General features: G+C 45.9%; 1 protein-coding gene and 1 pseudogene across 7 annotated transcripts in view; one reads left to right on the top strand and one right to left on the bottom strand.

The window, feature by feature from the left end:
* The window catches only part of Tanc1 (tetratricopeptide repeat, ankyrin repeat and coiled-coil containing 1), a 234757-nt gene that overhangs the window by 196061 nt on the left and 16418 nt on the right, over positions 1-22278 (bottom strand). For all 7 annotated transcript variants that reach the window (XM_076928786.1, XM_034494295.2, XM_034494294.2 and 4 more), the window contains one exon: positions 2618-2725. The gene's annotated coding sequence lies outside the window, so the exon portion shown is untranslated. The remainder of the gene's footprint in view (positions 1-2617; positions 2726-22278) is intronic.
* LOC117702990 (protein MIX23-like) lies at positions 10873-11278 on the top strand (annotated as a pseudogene).

Raw genomic sequence — 22278 nt, 5'->3', positions numbered from 1 at the left:
GGAGAGTGTGTGACTCCCTGGATGGAGCTGCAACTACAGGCAGTTGTGTAAGCCGCTCTTGTGTAGGTATAGAGAACCTAACACACACCTTTAAGGTCAGTATGGGCTCTGAGCCCCTGAACTGTCTCTCCAGCCCCTTTGACATCATTTTCGGTGAAAAGGTTCTGCAGACAAGCCATTATCTCTGCTGCTTGTCTACCAATCCTCACCTCTAACCATGCCATGCGGCTCTGAACAGGTCAGGCAATGTTACCTCCTTGTACCATCACAGCCATATTGAATTCATTCTGTGTCAGGAATGTTCTTGGCTGAGAGATACAGGCTGAGGATACTGAGATTCACAACAACAAGCAACAAAGTCCTTTTGCAAAAGCCTATTAAGAAATCCCAAGATTAAGTCATTATAATATTAGCCCTGGGGGTGGGGTGGGGCGGTGCCTGAAATCTAACCCAGAGGCTCATCCATGCTAGCTAGGTAAGTGTATCTTACCACTAAGTTATAGCCCCTAAATTAGCCACAATTATTTTACAAAATGAAGGACTACTTTAGTAATCATTACTTTAGTCCTGTTTTAAAAGCAAGTTTCACCAGGCCCCTAAATGTGTCTCAGCTGGTGAAAAGCAAAGGGGACTGTTGAAAACAGACTCCACATGAACCCAGATACCCTCCACCTCTCCTTGTGGCAACTGCTCTACAGATCCTGCTAGCCGCTGGGGGGTAAAACATCACAGCCAGAAACAAAGCCTGGCAAATGACTTTTTGATGGACGGCATCCCACAGAGCTCTGTCTGGATCCTCAAAGCGCTTTTCAATGATGCTGACGAAGGTCTGTTTACACCTGGAGGTTACAGCTGACTACTGTACTGCGGAGAGTCTGACAGCTGCAGAATTCAACTGCAGTGCAACTTAATCCCTCACAAAGGAGCGGAGGAGCGACACTGTTCATTTCCAGGCTGCCCTTGCAGGACCTGCCATGAGCCATCTTCTTATGTATTCAAAATGATTATATAATCACAGACTTCGTTTGCTACAGTCACCATCGTTTCACAGGAAGCGCCCCTCAGACAGCCCCACCCCCACCCCCAGCACAGAATTTAAAAACCTCCAACCAGGAGGATAAATGACTCCTGCTGGGTCCAAAGAATACACATGAAAGAAAATGATAAGAGCAACTCTCAAGGGAGTACATCCCTCATAAACAGATTAGGTGCCACCATAAACAACCTCACTAAATCCAAGTACCCGAGACATGCTTGCACCTATACCAAGAAACATGGACCACCACCACCGAAGTCTGGACATGCCTTAGTCATTTCAGGTTACAACCTCGAAAGCAGTCACAAGAAGCTGGTAACTATTCACTTCCTAGTAGATTCATTTCATACTATTCTGCCAAAAAGAAAGAAAGAAAACCTAGGTCGTGAGGTTGACTGCGTGCAAGCTGGGAAAGGCTGGTCGTGATCTGCCCTCTCACACGGGCTTTGCTATTAGCAGCAGAGAAATATTCAGGCCGCCTCCTCCCTATGTGGATGCATCTCCATCCAGTGTCAGGTTCTTGCCTGCAGACGCAGTGGGTCCACATCTGTCCCCAGGGAAGGTGGCAGGAAGGAGGTACAAGAGCAGGAGACAGGAGGCCAGGCTAAGCCGCTAATTATTATGAGCAGAGTCCTCAGATCCATCCTGCCCAGCCACAGGTCCCAGTCAGAGAGGAATCCCCTAGAAACATGGGATCTGGAGTTAGCACAAACTCCCACACACTCTATAATCTAGTGTGCACTCCTGGACCCTCTGACAGTTCTATTGTAGCTGTATTCACTAGAGACATTGGAAGCCAAGCTGTGCCATCACACTTTGACCCATGTGGTCTCATTACAAGGCCTCCTCCCATCTTCCTGTCTTCATCAGGAATTGTTCTTACCTCTACTAACACCCCCAGCACCCTGCAACACACACACACACACACACACACACACACACACACACACACACACACACACAGAGTTTCCAGAACCTTCTGCTTTTCAGCTCTCTGAGTAGGGGTAGGAGGATCCCACCGCACCAGCTTCACCACTTTCTAAATGTGCGACCTCAGGCAAATTGTCTAATCCCTTAAAGTCGGGACCCTTCATCTGTGCAACAGTGCTGACCTCAGCCCTCCAAATAAGAACTAGATGAAAACAATGCAGAAGGCACTTAGTGAAATCCCTAGCATTCGTTCACAGATTTGCTAAGTGCCCACTTCGCAAAGGAGAAGGTTTTGTGACTGGCAATGACTGTTATTCCCTTCCTCCACTATCCTATTTTTGATCATGGTAAGGCAGAAACAAATTTCACCATAAACAAGCCTGCAGTTAGCTGAGTGACATGGATGCACACACACGGTTCTTGGCCATCATTGACAGCAATGTCTGAACAGAGCTCTTCCACTGGCCACGGGAACCCTAATCTCTGAACGTGAACTCTCCCGCTCAGCTAAGGAAGCACCAGCTCCAACAAAGGCCTGGACAAATGGAACTTCGCCAGCCTACTTCCCCTCATGTAAAAACCGCCCCTCCTTCAGTGCTCCCCCATGCACAGTCATATCACCATCCACCCCAATCGGAAGCCGACACCTACCTATCTCTGGTATCTTCTCATTCACCGAGGAAACGCTGTACGGTGGCCCTTAAGTCTTCGTTCTCTCTCCTGTCCTTTTCCTGTATGTCTGTGCCCAACAGTCAGCTCCTACAAGGAACAAAAGCACAGGGGACAATCTAGATTAGAATCCTATTCCATTTCTGTACTCACGGTGTAACCTGGCGCTGTTTTGTCCCCTCCCTGGACTTCCATGGTTCCTCTGTAGATGGGGATGAACCATTCGTGGTGCTGTTGACCTACCCAACACTTGAAAACACTTAGAGTTGTGTCCAGCACACAAAGTCACAGTGGCTGTCATCCATCACCCCCACCCCCAGATCCCCAATCTATCTACCAGGCACACTGCAGTCAACAGTGTCATCCAAGCTTGAGCTTCCCACGAGTTCCAGTCCTTCCAGCAGACACAGCCCCTCACCCAAGGTCCTGGCTCTTTGGTGGCCCTTGAGTTGTCCAGCTCTTCACACTCAGACCTCACAGATTGCCCAGTCATCCACCTCAGTCCCCTGGCCTTTGCTTTCCTCATTCTGTCACAAGATGAAGATCAGACCAGGACTCGGCTTCTCAGCTACATCCCAGGCCAAAAAGACCACAGAGAGACAATGTGTGCAGCCCAGAGACACTGGAGCCCTGGAATTCTCAGACCCAGAAAAGCCCTCAAAAGACTAAAAAAAAAAAAAAAAAAAAAAAAAAAAAAAAAAAAAAAAAAAAAAAAAAAAGTCCCCTTCAATTGTCCTGACAACTGCTCCACACTTGTCACCACCCTCCACCCAGAAGTGCAAACCCAGCAGGTTTGATAGATAGCCTCCCAGCCTCTCTGTTCCTCATCAGGATTCAGCCACAGGCACTGCCCCAAACTTTACACTTTGATTCTAAACCAACTTTTCCTGAGACCCTCTTCTAGGTCTTGACCACTGTGCACTCCTATTTATCCCTACTTAGACGAGAAGAGCACGCCTGCCTGGGCTCCTGGGTCTTTTCAGGTGTCTCCCTCTGCCAAACAAACCTCCATCCCTCACCTACATACTCCCCTGAGATGCTCCACAAAACTCATCTCCTCCAAGAAGCCGGTCCTGACCCCTCCCCTCCTCCTGCCTCTAACCCTCTGCACTCGGCTCCAAGAACACCTCACTATTTCCTCCTGATTGTGTCTCTCTACCAGGGCACAGAGCTATGCCTGGCACAGTGTGCCAATAACTGCTCCATAAATAAACCAATGGGTACCGCAGACTCTGCTTTTCAGCTCTGAAATGGTTTATTGGGATGGTTTGTTTCAAATTTCAATTAAGACTCATAAACCAACCACTCATAGGAGATGCTGTACGTTTTCTTTCCCTGAATTCGATTAGGAAACATCCCCTGCCCTTGCCTTCCCAGAACAAATAGACTCCTTTGTTGGAGGGGGAGAAACGAAAACACTACTTCCTCAACAAAAACTGAAAACAGCAAAAACAGCTTATAAGGGGTGGCCAGCTGACACAGGCTTAAGAACAGTGGTGGGATCCAGAGGGGACGTTTACTTTGGATGACTACTGGATCACATCACACACTATACAAGAAAGCTGAGCACAAGACTCCATCTCAGGGCTGTTTATAAGGCACAGGGAGGAAGAGGAGGCCGTTAGCTGCAATGGAAATTTCCTTCTTTTGTCTGGTTGTACTTCTGGTATGCCTACCACACCAAACTCTCAATAGTGACTTATGACAATATCATTTATAGGAAATGATTTCAAAGGGCCCAGGGAGCTGCAGATGGAACCCGGGGGGGCCCATCTGTTTAAGGATGAAAGCATAGCACACACCATTACATCACCCTGACCTTCCTCAGTAACTTCCTATCTGACAAAACCTAGATGTTTGCTCAGTCAACAAGATATTTGTGTTTGTCTCCAGCCTCAGGCTTTGGTTCCTGATTAGTTTTAAAATCATTATGCACCCAAACTGAATAGGGCCACTGTCGGCAGCTGGAAGGCCACCCTCTGGGCACAGCCCCAGCTCTGTGGGCTTCGGGAGTGACTGCTGTCCTTTCTGCATAACTGCAGTCTCTGATGGTTCATCTTCCCGCCCCCTTCCAGAGTTGAAGTCTCTTCTTGGCATCCTCTTTCCTCAGACGACCCCAGAAAAGGGAAGAAGGGTGCAGCGAGACCTCAGGCTCTCCTCAGACAAATGCTGTAGTGTAACACATTCCAACTCAGGCATCCTACTGCCTCAGCTCCTATCTTACACCACACCTTCCAGCCTCAACTCCAGGATAGCTATTATTTTCTGGTCAATCACAGACCCTGGAACATCTAGTGTTCACAGGTACAGCTCCATGTCAGTCAAACATGCTCAGGTGAGCACAGACAACACCTTTTGTTACTCTACGACACAACAACAAAACCTATATCCTCTCAACTCTTCATCCTCCGCCCTCCACAGGGCACAGCCACAGATGGAGCACCCACTACAAAGTGCCTAGAACCTCCTGAACAACCAGGCAAGAGAGGAAGGGGACTAGTGATATCAGGAGGGAAACAAAATGAGAGCTGGATGAGACAGAATACATTTCATTACATATATGAAAATCTCATAATGAAACCAACCTACTATTATGTATAATTAATATGTACTAATAAAAACATTTTATAGAAGAAATTATTCTTTAAACAGGCTGGGTGGTACTAGGGGAGGCATACGCACTGGCACTGACATTTGCAACTTTAAAGTACTTTCTAAAATAAGATGGGTTGGTGGGCAGCTATGTAATAAGTCAAGAGAGTCAAATCTCAGTTGTAGAATGTGGATGAGGAGTTGTCTCTCTCTCTCCATTTCCAGTTTCCCATCACTGAATGCTCTCAGAATGAGACAGTTGGGGTGAGTATTTAAGCGTCTGTAATCATCAGACGTCATCTGGGCTACTCTAGATTTCCCTCTATTCTAGACCAGGGTCCAGGGTCTCACATTGTAGCTATTTGCCCTCTGCCTCCTGAATCTCCTCTGGTATCTTAAGAGTTTTTCTTTATTTCCTCATCTTTTTTTTTTTTTTTCCATGATCTTAACAGTGTCAAGGAATACTGGTTGGGATTTTTGTAAAATGTTCCTCAATGGGGTTTGTCTGGCTTTTTGTTCCCCCAATATAACAAGAGTTTATTTAGGAAAAGTGTTTCATATGAGAATGTACATAACCCCACCCTACACCATAGTCAATGATGCCCTTGGGAAGGATGTAGGTCCTCTGCCAAACTCACAGCTATTGTTGAGACTCTTTCCAAGGCTTCTAACATGATGCTGTTTCCACGTGTGACCACCACTCCCATGTGACTCTGTGCTCACCAGCTGTCCTCTCCACATAGTCACCAATCACAGGAGTCATATAGAGACCAAACCCTCGGTGTTCCCTATACCTGCCTGCCACCACTTAACCTCAGTGATAGCGTCCTGTTACATTTCTTCAGTGCGGAAGGGTGAGCCTAGCTCATGATGACACCTCAGCAAGCTCAATACAGTGGCAAAGGAGTGGATGTGTCTGTCATTTGTTAACGGCTGTCGTGGGCTATGGGTTTGGGGAGATAGCAGGTTAAGGTTCTGCGATCACTGTATGTATACCCATGCTGTCACCGGATGGCTAAACCCCAGGTTAGCTCTCCCTTCTCATCGTCTGCCCTTTAGAGGACTCACAAACCTCAGCCTCAGTCTACCCTCAGTGAGCAGGAGGAGTGGGAACTTCAGCCTTAGGCTCCTGAAGAAAAAGGTATCTGCAGCAAGTATTTGAAATTCTCCTCTAAGAAAGCTCTTTCCTGACTGAGCATAAATCCATGTCCTGTGAATACATATATTATGCTTTGTATTATTATGCAGTACCACACTATTTATTTTGTTGCTAAAGTTAGCTCTGGCTGTTAAGAGCTCCTTGAGGTTGGCTCCTTCCTCCCTTCAACATGCCCACATCCTTGGTTTTTTTTTCGGAGCACTTCCTCATCTTCTGGCCACACAAGATGCTGCAGATCTATAATCATGCTTCCCGAGGAGTCACTGGAGAACTGGCACCAGTGGAGTGGAGAGATGGATGTGTCTATTACTAACAGAGTGTCAAGGCTGAGAGGTCCTATCGCTCCCGTGTGTGCACCAGCCCATTTACACAAGCTTACTAATCAACAACTTGTGGATCAGGATTTAGCCCAACCCAAGTCCACACCTGGGACTCCAACATCCCAGACTTCTCCCTTGCTTACATCACACCACCTTAACCCCTGTGCATATACAATGGACTCCAGATCTGCTAACCCATACCCCGTGAGAAACTTTGCCGACTACAGTGCAATGTGTTTACCTTTCTTTTCTACTTTAGGCCTTCAGTGTCACTGTCATACATACACCCCACCCTCATAAACAGCTACTGCCTACTGTCTGATCTGAATATACTCAGTTCTTCCATGCCTAATCTAATCAGAGTGCTGTGTACACATGTTCTGCCTTACCCATAATGCTACGACTCTTAGACTGAGGGGCTCACCTGGCACCCAGCTCAGTTCATGAGCACAGAATTTGCTCAGATTATTAAAAAGATAAACAAGCTACACAGATTTAGTCATTTTATGTTAATTTAATGACGTTTAATAGTTGGAAGACATTCATCAAAACTTGGAAGTACGATTTATCGAAACACCTAAAATTCTGTAATAACAGTTATAAATTTAACATTACTCCTAACAGATTAAAGAGCAAATTACACATGATGGTTGGGAATCATTTGAATACATATTGGTATGTGATAAAAATATACCACACTTGTGTACAAAAAAAAATTATGTAGCTAAATAACAAAATAAGAATAGCACACCATTTAGCATATGTCTGAAAAGGAAAACACTGAAGGACACATACCAAGTTATTTTTAACCTCCCTTCTTCCTTGTCCTTAAATTAAAATTAAGGAGCATGTTTGCCACGTGGGAAACAAGTGTTGATCTCAACAAAGAAGAAAACCAGCCCAGTGTTGCACACCTTTAAGCCCAGCAACCGGGAGGCAGAGGCAGGTGGATCTCTGTGAGTTTGAGGCCAGCCTGCTCTACAGAGCAAGCTCTAAGCCTATTGGGGCTACAGAGAAAGAATCTGGAGAGAGAGAGAGAGAGAAAGAGAGAGAGAGAGACAGACAGACAGACAGACAGACAGACAGTCAGTCCAGGGCAAGGAGAGGCAAGGGCAAGGAACAAAGAACAAAGGGCCAAGGGACATGCCCTCAGGTCTACTGTCACCTAGCAGGAACATCTCAAAGGCAGGACATGGGTGCAATGTTGCTTCCTGCAGACAGCGAGGGTAGAAATGGGGGCTGTCTGGACAATGTCCTAAGAACAGAAAGGATTCAATGAAGGCAGGGAAGGGAAGCATCCCCCGGCCTAGAAGATGTCTCATTATCCACTCCACGAGAACCTAAAGAAGACCACAGGCCCTAGCATCAACAGGGAGCCCTTCACCTGCCTTCTGCCCATGCCCTGGGAGGAGAGAGAGGATTACTGTGTGGGCAAATCTGCCTCCAGCAGATCTAATAAAGCTCAAGTGGCTGATACTGGGATTAAAATTTTTACACTGGAATTTATACCCCACCCCCTACAAAAAGTGCTTTGTAACAGAAAGGGCCCCAATCCACAGTAATCTTCCCTCCTGCAGACAGCCTGATGGAAGTAAAGCCAATAAACCCCCATTTTCCAGTCATTCCCAGTGTATAACACTGAGCCCAGCAGACAGCTATCTCTAGTCCCAGATCACCTAGGACTAGACAAAAATGAAAGCCAACCACACATACAGGCACGCGCACACACACTCTCACACTCACACGTGGGCTACCAACACAGGGAAATTATCCCAGCTGTGAGGGCTTGGGAAGAATTGGTATGTGCTGACTACTTAGCTAGACAAGGCAGTGTGTGTTACATGGGCCATTTCATTCAGTCTTCACAACCATCGAGACAGGGACTAACCAGTAAACAGCCACTCAGAGCTCAATGCACAGGCCTTGAGTTCAACACTCCTCAGCACCCAGATGGCAGCTCACGAGTGCTGCTAACTGCAGTTCCAGGGGATCTGACACCCTCTTCTAGCTTCCAAGGGCTCCCACATGCCCTTGGCATGCCCACACTCATGCAAACACACACAATTAAGTAGAAACAAAGCTTTGAAAGGCATCGATCAGACTGGATCCTTCCTCACGGAGCAGTCATTTTTCTTTCAAACTCACACATAATACCAAAATCTCAAGGTTAAAATCTAAAGCACAGGCAAACATGGCAGCACATACCTAGAATCCCAGCACGCAAGAGGTGGACATAGATAGAGCAGGAGTTTGAGGCCAGCCTCTGTTTCACAAAAGAATAGTTCAAAAAAGGGGGCATACCCTGTTTCAAAAGTAAAAAAAAAAACTAATCAAAAAGCATATTCTCCATTCCCAAAGCACTAAAGACAATACCTGTGAGATGGAGGCAGGAGGATTGTAAATTCTCACGCAGACTGAATTATACAGGACGACGCACCGAACAAAGACAAATCTCTGATGGAGGCAGACATGGAGATGTTGGTTCCTCTCCAGGAAGGACTGACTAGCCCAGTCTGCATTCTAAATGCCATCATCCTCCTAACCTTCCCACCTAGCTCTCCCATACCCTAAGAAAGACTCAGTTCCTCAGTTAATTACAAAAATAATTAAAGTAATTATTTGATCTACAAGCCATAAAGTAAGAAAGGTTAGGCCCGGTTCTGCCAGCTTACAGTGTCTGAGACAGGCTCTCTGGTTAACAGGAGGTCAGTATGGTGTGTGCTCCACTGGTGCCCGTGGGAAAGCTCGGCAATTTAGCATGATTTCATCTTTTACACATTCATTAAGTGACTGAGAGTGATATGGATATGACACCCAAAATACGGCTGCAGGGGACCACAATACCTCTGCACACATTCTGAGTGCATTATTCTGAGAAGCTGTCCTTCTGTAAACATTCGGCATCTACCCAGAAAAGAGACAAAAAGCTGCTCCCAACAGCTGTCATTGTTTCAGAGGCTGACCTGCATTAGAAGGCAGTCTCCATTCGCCTGAGGCAACCTCCCCCACCTACTGGAAGCCCCCATGCCTGTTTTGCTAGTTAGCATCAATGATCTAGCTTTCTTGCTTTGTGATACAGATTCCTATGCCTGTCTACATAATATGGATTCCCCCTGCTAATCTGTTCTGGATCAACTTGACTTGTAGCCCAAGCCAAGAGTCTAAGGGGGTGAAGAGAAGCCAAGTTCTCTCCCCTCCACCTTCAGGCACTTACTGCAGACACTCAGAGCATCATCTGTCAGAGCTGAGCGCCCTGTCCACACTGCAATTCAGGACAACAAGACAACTCTAAAGAGAATTTTGGAAATTAATGTTTAAAAATGTAATAAGAGGCCGGGTGGTGGTGGCGCACGCCTTTAATCCCAGCACTTGGGAGGCAGAGGCAGGCGGATTTCTGAGTTCGAGGACAGCCTGGTCTACAGAGTGAGTTCCAGGACAGCCAGGACTACATACTACACAGAGAAACCCTGTCTCGAAAAAACCAAAACAAAAAAAAAAAAAAAAAAAAAAAAAAAAATTTAATAAGAAATGTTAAGGTAAAACTTAGGAAGAAGAAGTTTGTTTGTTGAGGCAGGGTCTCACTAAGTAAGTAGTCCCATCTGGCTTCAAACTCAGAGACCCATCTGCCTCTGCCTCCTGGGTACCTGAGACTAAAGGTGTGCACCACCATTCCTGGCTAAATTCATTTTTTTTAAGACTGAGAAAAATGTTTTGTCATTACTGAAACATAGAATTATGGAATATGTAACTAATAACAAATAGTACAAAGTCATTCTTAAAAGAAAAACTGTTTAATCCTACCAACCAAATATCATCCAGATTCTGTGTGTGTGTGTGTGTGTGCACACACGAGTGCGTGCACGTGCATTACCTTGGCATATTATATGTGTGTAAAACAATACATAATACAACAGCTGGTGAAAAGGCTCCACAGATGAAGACACCTGGTGCTAACCTGAGTTTGGTCCTGAAGACCCACATGGTAGAAGGGACTAACCCAAGCAGGTCGTCCTCTGGCCTCCACACGCACTCTGTGGCACTCACCTAGTCACACACACGCCCTCAGCCACACAAAAGATAAAATAAAAAAAAATGTAAGATATGTAATGCATACTTTGAACAAAATAAATAAATGTAATGCTATTTAATAAAACTCCCAACCCAATATGGTGGCGCCCAGTGGCGGCGTGAACTGTGAAGAGTTCCCTGAGTTCCAGGAATTACTCAAGGGAAAATTGATGCCAGCCAAACTGTAAACAGCTGTGTGAGTCTCTGGTGGCAGCTCATGTCAGTGGGGACAGACTTATAAAGAACTATTTAGCCCAGGCCTCACTCAGCAGCAGTAAAACGTCTCCGAGGAGAGAGGGGAAAGAACCTGGATGACTTAACATTATTAAAGCGACTTAGAAAAGAACAAAGTTGAAATGAATGCAGTCAGAACTAAATGTCAAAGAAGTAGTAAATGACAGGGGCTGGAAGCTGTTTGATGAACAAGGCCGAATTCACTTCAAGTCTCCAAAACATGAGTAGAGAGAGAGGATTTAAAAAAAAAAAAAAAAAAAGATCTGGTCATCTCATCGCCTGAGCATGACAGATATCAGCAGTGCTGGCTTCTGAGGGTGGTCTCTGAGCTAGCAGGCCAAGGCCTTTGGTTGATCAATTCAGTCTAATTCTCATAGTTATAAAACAGTCAACTGATATTTTTATACTGATTCTGTAAAAAAAAAAAAAATGCTTTGTAACTATTAATTTTCTGAAAGATAAAATAAAACTCCAATCTCTAATATATCCCAACAAATACTAAAAACCTCAGTACCAAAGCCTACCTGTGTGCACACACACACACACAGACTCATACACACACACACAGACTCATACACACACACACAGACTCATACACACATACACAGACTCATACACACAACCCATACTAAATAGAAATTTATAAATTAGTCACAGTAAGTGATTAAAAACATTAACAGTCTATGGATTTTAATGCTGAAGAGACATTATAACTGCAGCAACTCTTATACACATTTAATTGGGGCTGGCTTACGGTTCCTAGGTTTAGTCCATCATCATCATAGCGAGAAGCATGGCAGCATGCAGGTAGAGACACCGCGCTGGCAAAGGAGCTTTGAATTCTGTATCTGATCCAAAGGCAGAGGAAGACTCCCACATTAGGCCTAGCTTGAGCATATTAGACCTCAAAGCCCGCCTCCACAGTGACACACTTCCTCCAGCAAGTGTGGAGTGACACACCTACTCCAAGAGGCCACACCTCCTAACAGAGCCACTTCCTATGGGCCAAGCATTCAACCATGTAAGTCTATGGAGGCCTTTTCTAGTCAAACCACCACAATAACAATAAAACAATTACAACACTACAATAAAAGTTTGTGAATATGTCTGTCCCTCTTGAAGGAATCAAGGTAAATACTAGGAATTTCAGATCCTGTTGATGGTGACCTTCTGAACCACAGAAACGACAATGATGGATAGAGGGGTACCTGCATGGATGCTTTTCACCTCAACAGTACACAGAAGACACTTGCCCCTGTCACTCCACTGAGCTTCCTCCTGTCTGGTCCCAAAGAAACTCAATCCAAATGGCTAACTGTAGTACCTATTTAACAGAGCAAAGCACAGGCTGGTGGTGAGGCTGCTCAGTACCTGTGGCTCTCTCAGCACGGTTCAGCCTGTCCCTACCCTAAACCTCTCCAGCCTGCAAGCTTCGCTTTCTTTCCCCCAGCTTCTGGTTCCTATAAAACCCTGCCATCTGGGCCGTGGGGCTCTCATGGTTCTTTTTGTGCTGCAGATCCTCTGCTCTGGGTTCTTCTCGCTCTCTTAGTTCTCTATACCCTATGGTCTTCTGTCTTCATCTCTTCTCTGTCTCTGTCTCTCTCCTCCCTTCCTACCTCCCTCTCCCTCCCTCACCTTCTCTCCCTCTTCCCCTCCCTTTCATGGCCCAGTTCAGACTGGACTCTTCCAGATGTGTCTTGAACTCTCCTTCATATCCACAATAAAAACCTTCTTCTCAACCATACCTAGGAGTGACCATGTCCTCATTTTCATTCACCACCACCACCACCACCACCACCCCCTGCATAGAGCTGCCTACTCGCTCTAGCTTGGTTGTCACTGTGATAAAACACTCACCAAGAGCAACTCTTGGGAGGAAAGGGTTTACAACTGAGGCAGAGGCAATGTAGAGACACTGCTTACCCACAAGCCTCCAAGCTCATACTCAGATACCCTCAGTACAAAGCCCAGCCCACCTGCCCAGGGATGGCAGAACCCCCCTACATCAATCAGTAGTCAAGAAAATGCCCCACAGGACAATCTAATACAAGACAACTCCTCAACTGAAGGCCTCTCTTCCCAAGATTAGCCATCATACTACTGATGACGTATTTTTCATTACTATGATAGTAGAACATACTGTAAGCATGACATGACATGTTTGTCTTCAGGCTCCTTGTTGTAACAGGTTTCTCTCCAGGCTCCTTTTGAAATGAACACGTTCCCGTCTTTTTTTTTTTTAATAATAAATAATGTGGTAATCATCTATGTGATATACATGTGTGCAAGTGTACAATTATTTCATTGGCATAAGCTTCCAGAACCAGAATTTCCATTCCAATGATTTGCATAAATACACTGACAGGTTGCCTGCAGATCTGTCCCCAACTGTCCTTCCAACACTGGAAGATAGTTCCCAAGTCCCCATCATCCTTACTAACATGGGGACTCTTTTCAATCCACATTTCTTTTCACCAGCATTCAGTGAGCACCATCCACATGTCAGGTCCCACCTGAAAAGCTCTCCAGTGACTGTGGTTTCAATGAGGATGCTCCTTATAGGCTCGTGATTTGAACACATGGTCCCCAGTGGGTCATGCTGTCTGGAGAGGTTTAGGAGGTATGGCCTTGTTGGAGAAAGTATGTCACTGGAGGTTACAGAGGGTTTTAATCCAGCAACATGGCTGCTCTGGCAAGGGATTACATCCAAAGACCTTCTAGGTCTATATGATAAGGCTGGAATGCAGACACACCCCGGACTACAGCATGATCTGCCTGGAATATAGACACACCCTTAGTACACAGCTTTAATCCTTAACAAGTTTGTAGAAGGAAGCAGCCGGGCTGGAGAGATGGCTCAGTGGTTAAGAGCACTGACTGCTCTTCCAGAGGTCCTGAGTTCAATCCCCATCTGTAATGGGATCTGATGCCTTCTTCTGGTGTGTCTGAAGACAGCACTCTGTCTTCATCATATAAGTGTACTCATCATATAAGGAAGGAAGGAAGGAAGGAAGGAAGGAAGGAAGGAAGGAAGGAAGGAAGGAAGGAAGGAAAGAAAGAAGGAAGGAAAGAAGGAAGGAGCAGCAGCCATGTTTAAAAGTGACATCTAATTGTGGGGCAGACAAAGTGATGAATCAGAGAAAGAGTTGACAGAATGAGTCAGAGATAGGATACACCCAACTCTCATGAGAATAGCACAGGAAAGAGAGGATACTTAAGAGTGGGGAGGTGGGGGATAGAGGTAGTGTGTGGTGTGTGTGTATGGCAGTTTTATGAAGACCTGTTTTACAGAGACGGGTTGCAAAGAAAGAACCAGCTAGACACAGGTGGCAACAGAACAAGCCAGAGAATGAGTAGGAGCCAGAAGAGTAGAACATATAGTCAAAGTTAGTATGAAGCCAAGCAGAGCAATTCAATCAGAAGCAGAGAAAAGCCAAATTGAATCAGTCAGCTCAGCTTGGAAGATTAGATTGTATGGAGGCTAGAAGCTTCCAAGCCGGCCGAGTGGTGGTGGTGGTGCCCACCTTTAATCCCAGCACTTGGGAGGCAGAGGCAGGCGGATTTCTGAGTTCAAGGCCAGCCTGGTCTACAGAGTGAGTTCCAGGACAGCCAGGGCTACACAGAGAAACCCTGTCTCAAAAAAAAAAAAAAAAAAAAAAGAAGCTTCCAAGCCTAGGCCTAGGGAGAGTTAAAACAGAGAAAGAAATGCTCTGGGCTCAGCCCAAGCTATGTATTTGCACATCTTGGGTATGGCTCTCAATGTATCCCATCATCTGAGGAAACAGAAGCAGTAATTAGAGGAGGTCGACTCTGAGAGTCTAGACTTTAGGCTCCAACACCCTTCCTAGTGGCTCTCTCTGCCTTGGGCTTTCAGTTTACAGATGTAAGCTCTTAGCATTCTGCTTTAGCCATCATGCCTCTCCACTCTGCCATCACCAACCCTGAAATCCCTCTGAAACTGTAAGCTAAAATATATGCTTCCTTCCTTAAGTTACAGGGGTCATGGCTGTTTACCACAGCAACAACAACAACAACACAACTAACAGTTCTCAGCACCTGTGGAAATAGGTGCTCAAAAATACATCATACTTGTGTAACCGGTCACACTACTCTGGGACAGTATGGCCCAGATCCATGTGACTTGTTCAAGGTCACACAGCTGGTCAAACATGCTGCTGGGGTACGACCCCTGTTCATCATCTCCAGAACAAAAGACAGTTCTTCAGCTTCTCAAAAACAAAACAAAACAAACAAACAAAAAAAAAAGTCAAAACCCTGGTTCACTCATTCTTCCTGCTGAATCATCCTTCCACAGTAAAACCTACTGAAGGCTCCGATTTCAAGGATGACGCAAAGGCTGCTGGGCTAGAGGTCAGGAGAACACTTGAGTCCGGTGTGTTGCATGTAGCTGTTTTCCTGAATCTCCTCTTGGCTGAAAACTGCCCAAAATAGCTCCCCTCTCTACCCTTACAATGCACTGCAAAACCTGAAATGTGCATCTATCTATTCTTTCCAGAGAACCTGCTGAGCTCTTTCTCTGTGCCCTGATTCTGAAGACAAAGACACCATGCTGGCCCCAAGCATCTAGAGAGAGATGAGCAACAAGGCCAACAGCAACCTGACTGTTCGAGACCCAGACACTAAAAAACCACCATCAACTAGCCCACACCTGGGAAATCTGTGACTCCCTCTGAAACAAAAGCCCCTAAGTCACCCCGACTCAGGCTTGGCTACAACTGTGCTTCTCAAGACCCACAGAGGCTTGGAAGGAAGGAAATCATGACCAATGCCTTGAACACATAATGGCATTCTCTCTCCCCTTTCCCAAACTTTACAGAGCATCATTTAACATTTATAATCCTTAAAATATTTTAATTGCCGGGAGCACAGATGGAGGCGTGATTAATTCTGACTGAAATAATGCATGTAAAAGGTGGAAGCTAACCCCTCCCCCCATGAATGGTATTATTGTCAGAGCACGAAGTAACCTAGAATTATGCATAATAACATCACAGACTGCAGCGCAGGTTATTTTTATGTTATGCTCTTGGTTTCCAGCTCACCTGATAATGTGCAACATTAATCATTTCTTTACAGTATTTCCTCTAACTCTTTAAAAAAAGACAAATGTTAAAACACACACACACACATACACACACACACACACACAGCTGAAAGTACAAAGGGGCCTGGAAAGGCAAAGCTTTCTCCTGTCCCAGGTTCTTAACGTTTGGGTTGTCTTATTAATCTTTGTAAATGCTCCATTTCTGTTTTAACCAGGAGTTTACACGTAAGCACTACTAACATTTCATTCGAGGCACTGCATCTTAATCCCAAACCGTCCTCTCTCATTGCCAGCCCTGACTTCTTCTTTCCACTGTGTTTCTAAAGCCTATGGCCAAGATCCAACTTCTCCTGAACTCTACCTAGATCCTCACTGGCCAAGATCCAACTTCCCTACCGAGATCCCCACAAGTCTCTGAGTGTGGGATGCACCCCCCCCCAACTCCTCATGCTCCCAGAGAGGAGTCTATTCTGCTCCTGCTGCACACTGGTGTCCCTGTTGCCATTACTTACAAAGAGATCTTGACCAGTCCTCTAGACAGATCCTTTCTTCTTCCTTCTGGGTACCTACCCATCCATCATTGATTCCATCTTCTCATCCGATCCACTCCATGCTTCCTGTTCCCACCCAAGTTCAAGATACTATCTTAACATGCAAGAGTCTGACTGGCTTCCTGGCCTCCGTTCTCCCTTCCTACCAATCTAACACAAAAGGAAATTTGGCCAAGTCCCTCCCCATAAGTCCTTCAGAGGTTCTACCACCTACAGAATCAACTCAGTTCTTCAGCAAGGTCCAGGAGACCCACTGATACACATCAGACTCCCACATCAGGACCACCTTCTTCCTGCAACCTACCCATCCCTCTCAGATCCATTTGAACTCTAAATATCTCCATCCACTGTTCATGCTGTTGCTTTGGCTACAGCCCATCTGTGATGGCTAATCTTAGTTAACAACTTGACACACCTGGGCCGAGGGACCCTTAGTTGGGGAATTGTATTTTATCAGATTGGCCTGTGGGTGTGTCTTTGGGGCATTTTCTAGATTGCTGATTAATATAGAAAATTCCAGGTATCACCATTCCTAGGCAGGTGGGTTCAAGGTATAGTGGTCATAAAGAGGCAAATGAGAGCTTTGCCATTGATTTGATAGTGGGGCAGCCCATTAGTGAGGAGAACCACCTCGTGCTCATAGTCTGATGGTGGGGGTAGTGACCCGGGGCACCCAAAGGTGTGTATAAACATGGACAAAGAAAACAAAATGGGGGCATGTGGCTACTGTGACCTGCAGTTAAAGCAGCACCATCACTAGAACTTGGCTACATCCTTGTCCTCTGACCCCTACAGAACATCCCCATGTCAGTTGTGTTAGTGTGAGGTCCAGGCTTTGTGTGAAAGGTGGCCTTTGTTATGAAGAAAGGATGCTAACACCATTTTTTTTTTAAAGCACCTGAAGGGGAATCTGGCAACATGCCAGTAAACACCCTTCCTCTGTGGTTTGAGCTTCAAGCTCCTGCCTTGTGCTTCCTCCAAGGCGGCTGTAACCTGTAAGATGAAATAAGCCCTTTCCTCCTCAATCTGGCATGGTGTTTAGTGCAGCAACAGAGAAATAAACTCAGTTCTTAGTCTTTCCAAAGATGGTTTAGGGGCAAACTTGTCTTGAAAAGTTTCCAAGAGTCAGCAAGCTCTAGGGAGAGGAGCCTCTCCTGAACTCTGCTCCTCATCCTAGGTCCTGGCACCTAAGCTCCAACTCTTGTCAGCCCTGCCCACAGACTTACTGTTCTTCCAAAACAGGGACCACATCTTCATCCTTGTAGCTCCCAGACTTTCAAACAACTCAATGCTGTTGGTTTCAACAGGAGCACACCCTATTCCAGGTGTCCTGCATAAATATTAGTTCTCATGAGTACAATGATCCCCCACTTCTACACGGAGAAACTGAGACTCTAATATTAATAAACATCTGCCAGGGCATTAAGCAGATGAGGAAACTTGAAACCATATATATATATATATATATATATATATATATATATATATGTGTGTGTGTGTGTGTGTGTGTGTGTGTGTGTGTGTATACAATCATCACTCCTTAAATTTTACTGTTCTCTTGTGTATTTTGAAGCTTGAACTATAAAGTCCTGAATGTAAGAATGAGCTCACTTATGGTCAATCTAAGGACATTGTATTCCCCACCCCCAATGGTCAGTCCAAAGCAATCTAGAAATGACAGCAAAACAGACAACATATTAGGAAAAAATTTTGTAACCAGCCCCCACCCCACAACTGTGCTTTAGAATACCCAGGTAGGAGCCTTGGGGAGGGCTATTCAAAATCCAAATGGCCCACCATCTTAAGCAGCTACAGTAGCCCAGCTTAAGCCCACCTGTTAGCTCTCCCCATATTCCAACTCTATCTCCCCAGACCCCAACTCCACAGGATCTATAGGTCTGCACTACTCACTACAATGAATCTTTGAACCAAAACCCCGTAGGGATCTACAAGTTGATCCCTTCAGCACAAACAGAGCAATCCCTGCAAATACCCACTGGGGAGCCGGTGACAGAAACAGATAGGGCAAGAACACAAAGTTAGTATCACAGGGGTGGAGGTGGGAGGTCATGGTTCATGGTCATCTACAAAACGGGCACAGTGGGTGAGCATGGGTGCTAAAGGCCTGTGAGGAGCTGGTTAAACATTTAAAGAATAAGTACTTGACCCCAAGCCTGGCACAAAGTAGATGCTCAACTGGCATCTTCGACATGACTGAATATCAAGCAACCAAAGCTTCTGCCTGTCCTTTGCCAGCCAGAATGGAGACGACGGAGCTGGCTGCTGAGAAGCCCCGTCACGGAGACACAAAGTAGTAATGACATTTAGCCTAAGTGGGCAGTCAGAGAAGACCTGTCTCCCTCCCCAACATGAGAATAGCCAACAAGAAACTAATCTGATCTGCAGCGCAAAAACTTGCTGGCTACGAGAACCAAAGAAGCAAATGTTAACTGTGAGCAACCAGATGCCTACAAAAGACAAAAACCAAAAAATCCAAACCCACCATCTATTCCATGTAGCCAGAGAGCTGCACACAGCCTGGAGATTTCCTCCCAGTTGGGGGGGCGGGGGTGGTGGTGCCAGGAGGCAGACAAGAAAAAGCAGCACACAGTCAGCCCTTTATCTACTGCCGGCAGAGTAACAGACCCTTAGGGTCCCGAGACAGATACTCGAGCCTCAGCCACCTCCCACCATTAAGCTGAAGTCTAGGACTTCACCACACTCCACTCCCAAAACAACCTTCAGAAGCAGCCACACCTCAGATCCCCAGAGAGCAAGCCAGGAAGCTTCGAAATACACTCAGGTCACTGGGACCAGGGCACTGGGTTGGGGCCTTACCACAGTCACCTGGTTTCAAAACCTCAACTTGGCAGAGCTGCACATGACAAAGAGGGCAGGGACTGGATGTCACTAGACATAAGCCAATGTATAAGTGGTGGCTTGACTTTAACACTCAGATTTCAAAGAGCTGGGTACTTTCTGGTATTTGGGGGGATGTAGAAGAGACCAAAACCAGTGACTTGTGATAAGGAACCAAATTCAGAGCCTTTGTTTCATGCCAGACAAGCACTCTCCAGTCTACCCTGAGCTTCACACCCAGACTCTCTCTGTTTAATCAGGAACAACCTAGGCCATTCCTGAGCAATTTAACAACCCCAGAATATATAACATCCCTCATTCTCTCTACTTTCCAAAGGTTCCGAAACTCCTCCAGCTATTTTTTTTTTTTTTTCTAAAACATGGACTTATGTAGCCCAAGCAGGCCTAAAATGTACTATGTAGACCAGGCTGGCCTCCAACATAGAAATCCACTTACTTCTCTGCCTACCAAGTGCTAGAATTACAAGGCCTATACTACCAACATCAGGCCTTCAACCTCTTTTATGTAAGCCAAGAAAACCAGGAATCTAATTTCCTAGAAATCTCTTTCTGAAAGTCCATTGACAAAGCAAGGCAAAGTCTAATTTTGAGGGCTTGCTACTTTTGAATGTTAATCCAAAAACTTTTTAAAAAGAGCAACCTTGGCAAAATTCCATATAAATGCACACAAGATGCTAAAAATAAATCACTTTTCTAGGTGATGGGGTTTTTTTTTAAACCAAAGATCAACACCATATGGTTTAATGAGCTATCAAAAGTTCCTGAAATAGAGACTGGGGAGATGGTTCAGTCAGTCAGTTAAGTACTGAGGAGACAAGGGTTGTTCATGGGAGCTTATTGGCCTCCAGCCTAGCCAAATCCACAGGTTCCAATCTCAGTGAGACACCCTGTCTCCAAAAACAGGACAGGATTTCTTAACAGGTAAGGGTGTTTAAGGAAAGGTAAGTAAGAAAGTATAAACTGTGTTCTCCTGAAGTCTAAGCTTTCTAGAAATCAGAAGGGAAAGGGTATTTCTTCAAATTCCCAAATGGACAGTTTTCCAATAAAACAAGGCTCACAGCAAACACAGCCTACAAATGAAGGTTCAGCCTGGCCCTAACCTGTCCTCTCCATGGCACCTGCTGTCCCTGCTGACTCTTCTGCCCACCTCTGCCTTTCTCTGAGTTCATGTCAGCTCTGTGGACTCAATGCTGCCCAGTTCATGAACTGCTAAAAAAGGCAAGCTGCATCTTGAAAACGCAGTTTGTTAAGAGTGTTTCTGGACAGCCTGTTCTAAGAGGACTTGGGTGACCGTGGGTCTGTTTCCCTTCATAAAACCATGAGCTCAGTCTTAAGTGTACACTCAAAGGTACTCAGCAGCCCTCAGTTCTCCTCCCACGAACTCCAGCCCTACCTGTCATCTCTCAGCTGACCTACTTCAAAAGCCCAACAGAGCGAGCGCCCTGCCACCTATCTGTCCCCACGCCAGTCTCCTGTCCTCCGTACCACTGCTGCCAAGGCTTCACTCCCAAACACAGATCTGATTACATCATCTCCCAGCTGAAAGGCCTTTGACAGCTATCACTCGCTTGCAGGAGCAAGTCCACACTTCTTGGTCTGGCATGCAAGGCCTCTGCAATCTGGCTCTCTCCTGTCAACCACCCAACCACTCTAACAAATGCCAGGCAGTCTGTTCTTGAACAACCCCCCAAGCATGACTTGTTTGCATGCCTCCCAGCCTCTGTTCATGGTGCTCCCTTCATCCAGAAAGCCCACCCTCCCACCTGGCAAAATCCTCCACAGGCTTCATCTCCTCCCTCTGCTCCCTGATGCTAGCCCAGAACCAACACCTCCTCTTCCTCTGCCTCCTCTTCCTCCATCTCCTCTTCCTCCTTTCTCCTGATGCACTAGCTCCTGGTCACCTTCCCCTAGGAACTGTGTGTGCTCTACTGCATCAGATGGAGACACAGGCCTGGACCTCAAAAGGGCATGAGAGCCCTCAAAAACTACTTGTTGGCTGCAAGAGCCAAAGACCATCTATCAAAAAACTCAATACCAGGCATGAGAAGCCCTCTTTTGAGTTATTGGTCAACATTGTCCAAGAGACTCCCAAAACAGCATAGGCTACTGCTATTGGTGCTACTGCTATTGCTACTGGCTACCCCCAGGGGTGGAAAGTAAGTCCCTATTATTGTAGACACCATGCACTTCAGGCCTTAAGGCTGCTGAGCTGGAACTGACCCGAAAGCCTCCTCCCTCTTTACATGGTACCAGAAGGCCCAGCTATTCAAGCTCCCAAAGGAGGGAGGCAACCAAGAATCCTACCCAGCTATGATATATATGAACCATGTGCTGGCTAATTTTATGTCAACTTGACACACGCTATTGTCATTGGAGAGGAAGAGAGCCTCAGTTGAGAAAATGCCTCCGGAAGAAAATGACTCTGGCTGTAAGCAGACAAACCTATAGGGCATTTTCTTAATTAATGACTGGTATGGCGGAGTGGGCCTGACCCAACGTGTGTGTGGGGACACCCCTGGGCTGGCTGGTGGTCCTGGGTTACTATATTAAAAACAAAACAACAACAACAACAAAAAAAAAAAATCACAGTCAATGTAAGCCAGTAAGCAACACTCCTCCATGGCTGGTCCATAACCTCCCGCCTCCATGTTCCTATCCTGACTTCCTTCAGTAATGTACTACAATGTGACAGTACAAGTCAAATAAACCCTTTCCTCCCCAACTTGCTTTTGGTAACCCTAACTAGGCAAACCACATAAATGACCACCAAGACA

This window comes from Arvicanthis niloticus, chromosome 2 (assembly GCF_011762505.2).
Source record: "Arvicanthis niloticus isolate mArvNil1 chromosome 2, mArvNil1.pat.X, whole genome shotgun sequence".
Classification (NCBI taxonomy): Eukaryota; Metazoa; Chordata; class Mammalia; order Rodentia; family Muridae; genus Arvicanthis; species Arvicanthis niloticus.
Note: the sequence above shows the minus strand (reverse complement) of the source record. Positions and strands in the feature narration are given on the sequence as shown.